The 12,767-nt window shown below is 35.2% G+C and overlaps 1 protein-coding gene across 2 annotated transcripts in view; it reads right to left on the bottom strand.

Annotated features, from left to right (window-relative positions):
* NEK1 (NIMA related kinase 1) overlaps nt 1-12,767 on the bottom strand; it is a 216,246-nt gene that overhangs the window by 60,738 nt on the left and 142,741 nt on the right. The window lies entirely within an intron of this gene.

Raw genomic sequence — 12,767 nt, 5'->3', positions numbered from 1 at the left:
TTTTAAAAATGAGACTAGTTGACGGGACCTTTGGAACAGCATTAAGTGTACTAACATTAGCATTATAGGGTCCCAGAAGGAAAAGAGAGAAAGGAACAGAAAACCTATCTGAAGAAACAATGCATGAAAATATTCCTAACCTGGCAAAGGCAGTATACATCTAAGTCCAGTGAGCACAGAGTCCCAAATAAGATGAACTCAAAGAGACCCACACCAAAACATTACAATCAAAGTATCAGCAATAAAAGATAGAGAGCCTTGGAGCGCTTGGGGGGCTCAGTCAGTCAAGCGTCCAACTCTTGATTTCGGCTCAGGTTATGATCTCGCAGTTCATGGGACTGAGCCCTGCATCAACCTCTGTGCTGCTTGGGATTCTCCCTCTGTCCCTCCCCTGCTCATACTCACTGTCTTTAAAATAACTAACTAACTAACTAACTAACTAACTAACTAACTACCTAAATAAATAAATAAAAAATAAATAAATAAATAAAATAAATAAAAAGATAGAGTCATAAAAGCAGCGAGAGAAAAACAACTAGTTATTTACAAGGAATCCCAAAAAAACTATCAGCTAATTTTTTAGCAGAAATTTTACAGGCCAGAAGGGTGTGGCATGATGTATTCAAAGTACTGAAAGGAAAAAAAAAAACCTTATAAACAAGAATACTCTACCTGGCAAAGTTATCACTCAGAGTTGTAGGGGAGATACAGTTTCCCAGACAAGCAAAGGCTAAAGGAGTTCATCAATACCAAACTGACCGTCCAAGAAATGTTGATAGGATTTCATTAAACAAACAAATAAACAAAAGACCAAAACCAAAAATAAGAAAATTAAGAAAGAAAAATCTTACTGGTAAAGGTAAGCATAAAACCGAGGTTGTGGATCAAATGCTCTCATATCTAATATGAACGTTAAAAGATAAAAATATTAAAATCAACTAGACATACAATAATTAGTCAAGAGTTACACAAAATAGTAAGATGTAAAACATCTTAACAAACATAAAATGTTAGGGGGATGGTAAAAATATAGTGCTTTTAGGAAATGCTTGAACTTTAACGGCCTTCAACTTAAAACAGACTGCTACATACACAGGATGTTATATGTAAACCTTATGGTAACCACATACCAAATACCTTTACTTACACATATAAGTGAAGGTTTATGTAAATAAAGTAAATGCTTCAATCAAAAGATACAGTGTTGCCGAATGGATAAAAAAAAGATCAAGAACCATATACACGCTACCTACAAGAAACTCACTTCAGATCGAAAGACACACATAGACTAACAGTGAAAGGATAGAATAAGATATTGCATGCAAATGGAAACATAAAGAAAGTTGAGGTAGCAATACATACAGCAGAAAAAATCGATTTTAAAAGAAAGACTGTAACAAGAGACAATGAAGGGCATTACACAATGAATACATACATCAAACAAGAGGACAGAACGTCTATAAATATCAGTGCATTCAATATAGGGGCATCTAAATACATAAAGCAAGTATTAAAGAGAGAAACTGATGGTAATACAATGATAGTAGAGGACTTTAATACTCCACTTGCATCAATGAATAGATCATTTAGATAGAAAATCAATAGGGAAACATTAGCCTTAATACATTAGACAAGATGGATTTAATAGGTATATACAAAATATTTCATCCAAAAATAGCAGAATAGACATTCTTTTCAAGTGTACGTGGAACTTTCTCTAACAAAGATCATATATTAAGCCACAAAACAAATCTCAATTAACTTAAGAAAACTGAGATCAAGCATATTTTCCAAATACAACAAAATAATATGAAACTAAAAATCAAGCAAAAGAAAACTGTAAATCACAAATATATGAAGGCTAAACAAAACCAATGGGCCAAAGAAGAAATCAAAGAGGAAATAAAAAAATACCTTGAGACAAAATAAAAATACAATGCTCTAAAATCTATGGGACACAGCAAATGCAATTCTAAGAGGGAAGTTTATAGTGACACAAGGCCATCTCAAGAAACAAGAAAAATATCACATAAACAATCTGATTCTACACCTAAAGAAACTACCAAGAAAAAACAAAGCCCAACATTAATATTATGCCTCCTTATGTTCACTGGAGCGTTATTTACAAGAGCCAAGATATTGAGGAAACCTAAGTGTCCACTGATAGATGAATGGGTAAAGCAGATGTGGTATGTGGTTGACCCTTGAATAACACAGTTTTGAACAGGCTTGGGTCCACTTATATGTTGATTTTTTTTTCAGTAAGTGCAGTACAGTACTATAAGTATGTTTTCTACTCCTTATGATTTTTTAAATACCATTTTCTTTTCTCCAGCTTACTTTATTGTAAGACTACCTTATATAAAACATATAAATACAAAATATGTGTTAATCAACTACTTATGCTACTGGTAAGGCTTCCAGTCAAAAGTAGGCTATTAGCAGTTAAATGTCCGGGGAGTCAAAAGTAATATGCAGATTTCAGACCACACAGGGTGGTCAGTACCCGTAACTCCTGAATTGTTCAGGATGAACTATACATATACAAAGGAAATTACTGAGCCATAAAAAAGAATGAAATCTTGCCATTTCCAACAACATGGATGAACAGAGAGGGTACTATGCTAAATGAAATAAGTCAGAGGAAAAATAAACAAATACTCTATGATTTCACTTGTATGTGGAATCCAAAAAACTAAACCAATGGATAAAGCAAAACAGAAACAAGACTCATGGATTTAGAGAATAATCTGCTGGTTGCTAGAGGGGAGGGAGTCGGGAGGATAGGGAAAACAGGGGAAGGGGATTAAAAGGTACAAACTTTGAGTTATAAAATAAATAGGGGACACAATGTATAGCAAAGAAAACATAGTCAATTATATATAACAACTTTGTACAGTGACAGATAACAAACTAGGTTTATCTTGCTGGTTACTTTGTAAGTTATATAAATGTTGAATCACTATGTTGCACACCTGAAAGTAATATAGTATTTCATGTCAACTATGCTTCAATAAAAAATAATAAAATCTATAGGTTCAAAGAATATAAAAACAGAGGGGCACCTGGGTGGCTCAGTCGGTTAAGCATCCAACTTTGGCTCAGGTCATAATCTGACAGTTTATGGGTTCAAGCCTTAGGCTCTGTGCTGACTCAGAGTCTGGAGCCTGCTTCAGATTCTGTGTGTGTCTGTCTCTCTCTGCCACTACCCTGCTTGTTCTGTCTCTCTCTCTCTCTCTCTAGCTCTCTCAAAAATAATTAAACATTTAAAAAATTAAATAAAATTTAGCTGAGCAAAAAAATGGGAAATTAGTTATTGATGTTTGAGTCTCAGGAGTCTTTTGTAATAATATTCGAAGCATTAATAGACAAGATGCAATCTCCCATATTACAGTATATGTGTCATTAAAATTTTAATGGTACCCAAATACAAAATGATACAAATTTGTACATACTAGTTCCTTGAAAGTATCTGCAAATTAACAGGTAATATTCAATTTTATAAAGCAAAAATTATTCCCAGCAGGGAACAAATTTTTAAAAGAATAGTTATAAAAATAGAAAACCCATAAATAGACCCATTACTTACAGGCATGTGGTATTAGACAGAGGTGTCAAAACAATATAGTGTGGATGGGAAGTCTCTTTAATAAACAAAACTGGAGAAACTAAATGTCCATATGAAACAATATGAACTTAGTTCCATTTGATGCAGTAAGAGAAAACCAGGTGGAGTTGATGGTCTCTCTGAGCTGAGGTAACAGAATTGTAAGTCTAGGAGGCAAAAGTGGCTAATGCTGGCAGGATAGAGCACTGAGGAGCAGAAAGCTACATAAAGAGAACTCAGAACTACATAGAGCTTCCTGGAATCTTAAGCTGAATACTGATTAGCTACCAAACATAAAATGTTTTATTTGGCTACCAAACAAAAAATGACCAAGCATGCACAGAAGCAAAAGAATTTAACCTTAATAAAGAGGAAAAAATATCAACCAATTAATATTAACCTAAAAATTACAGATGAGTTAACTAGTAGAGAGGACATTGATAATTTTCATAAATAAATTCTATATGTTTTAATAAGCTAGAGATAAATGATGATAATTAGAGAAAAAGAAAACATTAACAAGATCCAAATGAACTTCTAGAAAGGAAGACAAAAAACACTGGAAAAACTAATGGCAAAAATTATCCAAATTTGAAGAAAGCTACTCACAATCCAAGAACCTCGACAAAACCGAAACAAAGGAAACATGAAAAAAAATGGCAAGCAGACAAATCATAATCAAATTTGCTAAAACCAAGGCTTAGGGAAAAATTCTAAAAACATCCAGGAAAAAATGATGCATTACAAACAGAAAAATAACAAGGATGATAGAAGATTCTCATCCCAAGAAATGCAAACGTGAAGACATTGGTCCAAAATATAGAGTACTAAAAGAAAAAAAAAAAAAGGTAGAATTCTATACCAGAAAAAATATTTTGCAAAAGAAAGGCAAAATAGGGGCACCTAGGTCACTCAGTCGGTTAAGCAGCAAACTTCAGCTCAGGTCATGATCTCACACCGCATGGTTCAAGCCCCGTGTCAGGCTCTGTGCTGACAGCTCAGAGTCTGGAGCCTGCTTCCGATTCTGTGTCTTCCTCTCTCTCTGACCCTCCCCCGTTCACACTCTGGGTGTGTGTCTCTCTCTCAAAATTAAATAAATGAAAAAAAATTTTTAAAAAAGGCAAAATAAACACATTTACAGACATACAAGAGTTGAAAGAACTCATCACTAGCAGGGCAACACAACAAGAAATGTTAAAGTCCTTTAGGCGGAAGAAAAACATTAACACATGAAAATCTGATTTATACAAATATTATGAAGATTGTTGGAAACAATAACTACATGATTAGATATAAAAGGTTTTTTATTATTATCTAAAAATCCTTATAGGATAAATGATCATACTGTATTCTGGGGTTTTAGCATAAGGTAAACAAACAAACAAAACACAGCACAAAGTCTGGGAGGAAACAAATCTAAGTATATTGTTGTAAGTTTCTTATACTATATAGAAATGCAATCAATCACTGGAAGATGGAGTGTAGTAAGTTAAAGATGTGTGCTATAAAGTCTAAAGCAAAAACTAAAATAATAGAATAAATTGAAGAGATAAAATCGAATCATAAAAATACTGAATCCAAAAGAAAAACAAAAGGGTAAAGGAAACAAAGAATGGATAAGACAGACAAACAGCTGTTCTGACAGCTCAGTCTGGAGCCTTCTTCAGAATCTGTGATTCCCTCTCTCTCTGTCCTCTCCTATGCTCATGCTCATGCTCTGTCTCTCAAAAAATAAATAAATGTTAAAAAAATTAAAAAATTAAAAGCAAACCTAACAATATGCTGGCTAAAAGAAACCTAGTTTAGATACATAGACACAAATTAAAAGGGAGGGAGGACTGGATAGAGATATACCAGCTAATACTGAACAACAACAAAAAAAGTAGAAGAGATTTTTCGATAACAAAGTAAATTTTAAATAATGAGTTAAAATGTTTTTTGATGTTTTGTTTATTTTTGAGACAGAGAGAGACAGAGCATGAGCGGGGAAGGTCAGAGTGTCAGGGAGACACAGAATCGGAAGCAGGCTCCAGGCTCTGAGCTGTCAGTACAGAGCCCGACACGCGGCTTGAATCCATGAATGTGAGATCATGACCTGAGCCGAAGTTGGAGAATTAACCTACTGAGCCACTCAGGTGCCCCATTAACGAGTTTTTAAAAAACAGAACAAAGTATTGATAATCACAATGCAGATTAATCTCAAAAAGCATTATGCTGAATTAAACAAGCGAAACACAAAAGAATACAAACTGTTAGAGTCTATTTAAATGAAATTCTAGGATCTACAAGGAACTCACCAAACTCCACACCCAAAAAATGAATAACCCAGTGAAGAAATGGGCAGAAGACATAAACAGACACTTCTCCAAAGAGGACATCTAAATGGCCTACAGGCACATGAAACGATGCTCAGTGTCACTCAGCATCAGGGAAATACAAATCAAATCCACACTGAGATACCACCTCATACCGGTCAGAGTGGCGAAAATGAACAAATCAAGAGACTATAGATGCTGGCGAGGGTGTGGAGAGATGGGCACCCTCCTACACTGTTGGTGGGAATGTAAACTGGTGCAGCCGCTCTGGAAAACAGTGTGGAGGTTCCTCAAAAAACTATCCATAGAACTCCCTTATGACCCAGCAATAGCCCTGCTAGGGATTTACCCAGGGGATACAGAAGTGCTGATGCATAGGGGCACATGTACCCCAATGTTCATAGCAGCAATGTCAACAATAGGCAAATCATGGAAAGAGACTAAATGTCCATCACCTGATGAGTGGATCAAGAAAATGTGGTATATATACACAATGGAGTACTACATGGCAATGAGAAAGAATGAAATCTGGCCATTTTGTAGCAAAATGAATGGACCTAGAGGGAGTCATGCTAAGCGAAATAAGTCAGGGAGAGAAGGACAGACACCATATGTTGTCACTCATAGGTCTAACAGGAGAAACCTAACAGGAGACAAGGAAGGTGAAAGGGGGGGGGAAAGAGTTGGGGAGAGGGAATGAGGCAAATCATGAGAGACCTTTGAATCCTGAGAACAAACTGAGGGCTTAAGAGGAGGGAGGAAGAGGTAAGGGGGTTGATGGTCATGAAGAGGGGCACTTGTTGGCATAAGCACTGGGTGTTATATGTAAGTGATGAATCACTAAATTCTACTCTTGAAATCATTATTATACTATGTTACTGAATTTGGCTTTAAATAAAATTTAAAAACTAAAAATAAATAGAAGATTCTCTCTCCCTATCACTCTGCCTCTCCCACTTGTACTCTTAAAAAAATACATACTAATTGTTGGATAGAAGGATAGAGAGATATATGATCAGGCAGGCATAGTAAAATATTAGTGGTATACTCTCAATGGAGAATATATGGTGTTCATTGTGAAACTATTTCCATTTTGCCATGTTTGAAATTTTTCATAATAAAATGTTGAGAAAAGTAAATCATGATCATACAATGGACTATTATATAGCTATAAAAAACATGAAGATAATTGTTTATGTAGTTATATGAAAAGATTAGTGGAACATACTTATATATGTAACAAATATAATAAAGGATACATAACATATAACTGTAACATAAAGGTATAAAATATGTATCTTTATTCAGATGCACACAGATATGAAGGAGCTCAGAGGGATAAACAATAAACTATATCTGTGGTTACCTGGTTAAGAGGGTTGGAAATGGAGTATATGTCAAGGTGAAGAGAAATTTTACACACTGTTTATATGAGGTAAAAACAGATCACATTAAATAGTTGCCTACTCAACTTAAACATGATTTCTGAACCCTGAGACAAAGTATTATTTGTTACAGTATTCTCAATCTCATGCTATGTTCCATGCAAAAGTGCTTTTATTCAGGTAATAAGGTATCTCATATGCCCTCGTATATTTGTCTGAGATAGGGCTATCTGATCATTCAAGATTACCCAATTCTTGTTTTTATGGTCTGCATATGACCTTTCTTTCTACTTTTTAAGAAAGCATGGCAGGGATTTTTTTTTTTTATCTTGCATAAAATTTGCTTGCATTCCTCTAGCTTTGCCTCTATCTTATCGTGTCATACTGGTGATAATTTATTGTCTCAGAAGTGCTCTATATCATTACAGCCCCATCACCTGAGAGATATCACAACATCAGTTGTGTTTATCATCATATATATGTAAATTAATGACTGCTCTTCATGCATAAAATCTGTGCTACATGATAGAGGACACAAAACATGCAGTACGAGTCAGACAAACTTATTTTTAAAGTTTATATTATAAAAAAGGAACATAAGTAAAATATATGAAACAAATAAAGAAAATAATTACAACATTTAACTAGTTCCTTAAAAATAATAATATTCTATGATTTAGAAAATAACCTTAGAAAAGACGAGGTCTACTTTTAATAGAGTGCTGAAATTGAAGAAAGGGTTTTAAGAGAAATGGGATGGAGAGCGTGGACAATAATCCAGGATGGCAAACGCTGTGGATAGATAAGATTAGAATCACTAACTACCAGCATGAGGCTCTCTGGAAACACTTAGCAGAAGGATTTTGATGCATGCAGTAGAGGGGGAAAGTGTGGTAGAGGGGAAAGTTCATGGAGAATGGAAAGAAAGGAATTGGAGTAGGAAAAAAGGTAATGTTTTGAAGAGCTATGCTATAAAGAGACTTCAGAAATGGGGTGAAGGTTGAATAATAGGGACAGTAAAAAAGGAAGGAAGGAAGGAAGGAAGGAAGGAAGGAAGGAAGGAAGGAAGGAGGAAAGGAAGGAAGGAGGCAGCCATGCAAAGAACTTACAAAAGAGAAAAGGGGAAGAGAATTGTGAAAAAGAAAGAGCCTGGCATGTTTTAAGAAGTGAAAAGTGAGAAGTGAGTAGGCAGAAACAAATGGATAGAGTGAGGATACAGAGAACCATAGGAGAGCCTGTAGGTCATGAAAAGAACTTCAGATTTTTATTCTAACTGCAATGAAAATCAATTAGATTTTAAGAGAGTGATGTGATATATTCTGTCTTTCTAATTAGCATAAAATATATTCAAGTCTTTACGGTTACACTGACCCTACATCCCTACCAAGTAATAACACTCTACATCTTTCTTCCCCCTCACAGCTCAGTTTCCTTAAAAGGTTGTAAACTCTCCCTCTGCTCTCTCTTTTTTAACTTCCGCGCCTTCCACTTGCTTCTTAATTCCTGGATTCTATTGCTGTCCTTAAGACTCTAATGACACTACTTTTTATCAAGATCCCAAAGTCTCTCTCCAGACAAAGCCAGGGAAATTTTTTAGCCCTAAACTTGTCATTTCTCTTCCTGAAGTATTCTTCTTCCTTTGAATCCATCATTTTTTCCTAACTCTGATTGTTTCTCTTTTTCTTTTTTCAATGTTCTTTTTCTGACAGACTCTTAGAGTTTCACAGGAAGCCCCTCATATCTCTTAAATATGTCCTCTTTATTATCTTTAGTAACTTAGTTAAGGTCATCAATAATTTTTGTCTAGATTAATCCAAGACCCTCTAAAAAATGGTCTGAAGGACTTCCACTTCTGAGTGAGATAGAATAGGGTAACTAGAGTTATGCTATTGCTTCAATATGCAAACCAAGTGTACAAAATAAACAAACAACAGATTCAAGACACTAGACAAAAGGTATTAAAGAACACAGAATTCTGAGTAAAAAGAAACAAACAAGATGGTTCTTATGAGTGTTCCAGTTTGCTGCCTTGAGAGTTTCTAAACTACAGGTCAGAAAGGGGAACCCAGGCAGAGTCTGACAGATTCTTTAAGTCTGGAAGATAGAAATGGGATTTTCAGAAGATGAAGTAAAGTAGAAAGAGAATTACAGAGGTTTATGGAGGGTAGCCCTTGAGTATCAGCAGAATTGTGATATAAGCAAATGTGTGAGAAAACCACCCAAGGTAAGAACAGAACCACCCAAAAAGTTTATAGGGAAAATAGGACATGAACTACTCCCTGTTCCGAGAGCCAGACTGGAAAATGTCATAATTCACAGTGGACTGGGTACACAGAAAGGTTTTATCTCTGTAGAGGAAAAGAAATTAGCACTAGACTAAACATGGCTCTGATTTCACCTAGCAAATCGCAAAAACAAGACATGAATGGATCAAACTGAGTCCAACTAACTTAACTTGTGATGCAGGTTAACTACCTTCCAGAATAAAGCTCCAGAATAATTGCAGAAACACAAAAATATTTATCTCCTAACAAGCAAAATTCGCAATGTCTGGTATCCAATCAAAAACTGCCTGCCATGCCAAGAAGAAGAATATGGCTCATAGCAAGGGGAAAAATGAATCAACCATAACAGAGAGAGATCAGAACTAGCAGATAAGAATATTAATAAAGTTTTTACAACTGTATTACATATGGTCAAAAAGATAAGTAGAAACATGGCAAATAAAAAAACCCTGAACTTCTAGAGATGAAATCTACACTATTTGAGATGGAAAATATATTGGATGGAATTAAAAGATTAGGAAATACAGAAAAAAAAGTGAATTTGAAGATAGAGGATTAGAAACTATCCAGAACAAAACATACTGAAAAAAGAATCTAAAAAATATAAAAGAGCATCACTGAGCTATAAGACAGACAGCTTTGAGCTGCTTAATAAACATGAAATTGCAGTCCCCAAAGGAGAGAGGGGTAAGGAGGCCCAGAAAAAAATATTTGAAGAAATAATAACAAAAAAATTCCAATTTGATGAAAACTATATATCCATAGACCTAAGAGCTCAATAAACCCCAGTGAAAAGAACAAAAAGAAAGTACAAAAAAGCTCTTCACTATCAAATTGCTTTAAATTAATAATCATGATAAATCTTAAGCAGTCAGAGAACAATGCTGTGTTATACAGAAGGAACTAAGAATCAGATTTCTAGTCAGAAACAATGCAAGTGAGAAGACAAGGGTGCAACATATTTAAAGTACTGGAAGACATTACTGACAATCTAGAAATCTATACTCAGAGAAAATATCTTTTAAAAATTCAGGTGAAATACTCTTCAGTATTTCAAAAGTTGAAATAATCTATCACCTGCATCACAAGAAATGTCAAAAAAAATTCTTTCAAACAAAAAAGTTAAGAATGTCAGAAATGGTAACTACACAGATAAATACAAAAAGGTTTTCTTCCCTTTTAAGGTATTTAAATCTCTTTAAAGGATAATTAAATGAGTTCAATTCTTGGGAAGATGGAGTCAGTACATATCACCCTGTGTCTCCCACTGAATACAGCTGTGACAACCCGGACAAAATGTATGAAGTGGTTATTTGAGAACTCCTACTAGAAACAATGAGCAGCAGCAGATGATTAGGGAAGGAAACGTTCCCCAGTCAGGACTCAACAGGTCAGCTATCTGTAAATGGCACTGGTTAGAGAGAGTTGTAGGACAGGCCTTCTAGTTCTAGCTTTAGGACCTGGGAAGGGAAATCCTACTACTTGGTGTAAGGACATCTTTCAGTGCTTTTTCTTTTCTTTCTTTACTTTGTCATCTTCTTTCTCCCCCACAAAATCCCAGGGTGACAAGAGCAGCAGTTGGTAATCAGAACACACAGAAGATCAAACTGAGGACAAGAAAGCTTCCTTTCTGTTTGGTAGAGATGTGGTACCTAGGAGAAGGGGCTAAATTCCCATTGCTATTTTTGTCTATCTTCTAGCTACAATGGCTTTAAGTACACAACAGAGCAGAGTAAGTAAAGCCTCAGTTTTCTGACCAGATGACAGAAAAGAGAAGCCCGGGACAACCATAAAACCAGGAAGATAGTAAAGACAAAGGAACTCAAGAAAGCAACCCCATAAAGTTGTTGATTTTTGTCTGGGATATACTGATCCTGTTCAGTATATCCAAAACTGAATTAACAAAAAGATGACTGCCAAGTCCCAGCCCAGTCACTGGGTGATACACATGCTAGCAGATGAAACAGCATTGACAGCCTTTGAAAAATGAACAGATGTTAGCACAGGCCACGAAGGCAGATAGGAACTTGTGACCTGACTAACTGGGTCAACTGCCTGCTAAAGCAGAACTATGAACATTCTCCCCAGGATTTAAATAGCCTAGCGTCTCATAAGGGAATATTCAAAATGTCCAGGATATATTTCAAAATTACTCAGAAAAAGAAGAACCAGGAAAGTTTAAACTCTCATGAGAGATGGCTACTGATTGATAACCAACACAAATATAACACATTAGAATTATCTAATAAAGATTTTAAAAGTTATTATAAAAATGTTCCAGGAAACAATCATGAGATGAATGCACTTTACAGCAATAAGAAAATAGAAAGTCTAAGAAATAGAAAATTTAAATTCTAATATATTCAAATTTCAGTGTCCCTAAATAAAATTTTATTAGAAAAAGCTATGTTAATACATTTGCATATTGCCTCTTGCTGCTTTTAAACAACAGTGACAGAGTAGAGAAGTTGCAACAGAGTTCTTATGGAAGGCAAAGTCTAAAATATTCACTACCTGACCATTTACAGAAAACATTTGTTAACCCCTACTTCAAAGACTGCTCTCTGCACTCAGAATAAGTTCATAACGTTTGAGAGAGCCAATGTACAGTATCCTTCATGATCTGGACCTTCTTCCTTTTCCATGGCTTTTTCCTTGCCATTCTTTGTCTTGACTTCTGAACTTTAGTCATCCCACTGAATTATACCAAGTTTCCTGAATTTCACACCCTCTCTCACCTGGCTCCTGGCTATTCTATGCTTAAAATACTTGGCTTGGCTTTTGGTTTAGCTAATTACTTATTCCTTAGCTCATCCCTTTTTCTAGAAATCAATTCTCAGCTTCCCGAAGATGGATTTATGACCTGAGACACATTCATACAGTAGCCAGGATTATTTCTAGCATATTCCTTATGAACTATAATTGCCTCTACATATGTCTCCCTTTCCACTAGACCCTAAACTCCTTAAGGGGAGGGACTATGTCTCAACCATTATAGTATCCTCACTGCTGAGAAGTGTGCAGCACTTAATAAGACTCTATGAAGAACTACTGAAGAAGTAAACAAAATAAAAGACACCATAGGTTGGAGTCTTTGAGCTTTTCTCCAATGCAAGAAAGAATTCTAAGAAAATAGTCCATTAAAAAATTACTGAAAACTATATTTAGTTGAGGG

The sequence above is a fragment of the Suricata suricatta genome, chromosome 1, assembly GCF_006229205.1.
Source record: "Suricata suricatta isolate VVHF042 chromosome 1, meerkat_22Aug2017_6uvM2_HiC, whole genome shotgun sequence".
NCBI lineage: Eukaryota > Metazoa > Chordata > Mammalia > Carnivora > Herpestidae > Suricata > Suricata suricatta.
Note: the sequence above shows the minus strand (reverse complement) of the source record. Positions and strands in the feature narration are given on the sequence as shown.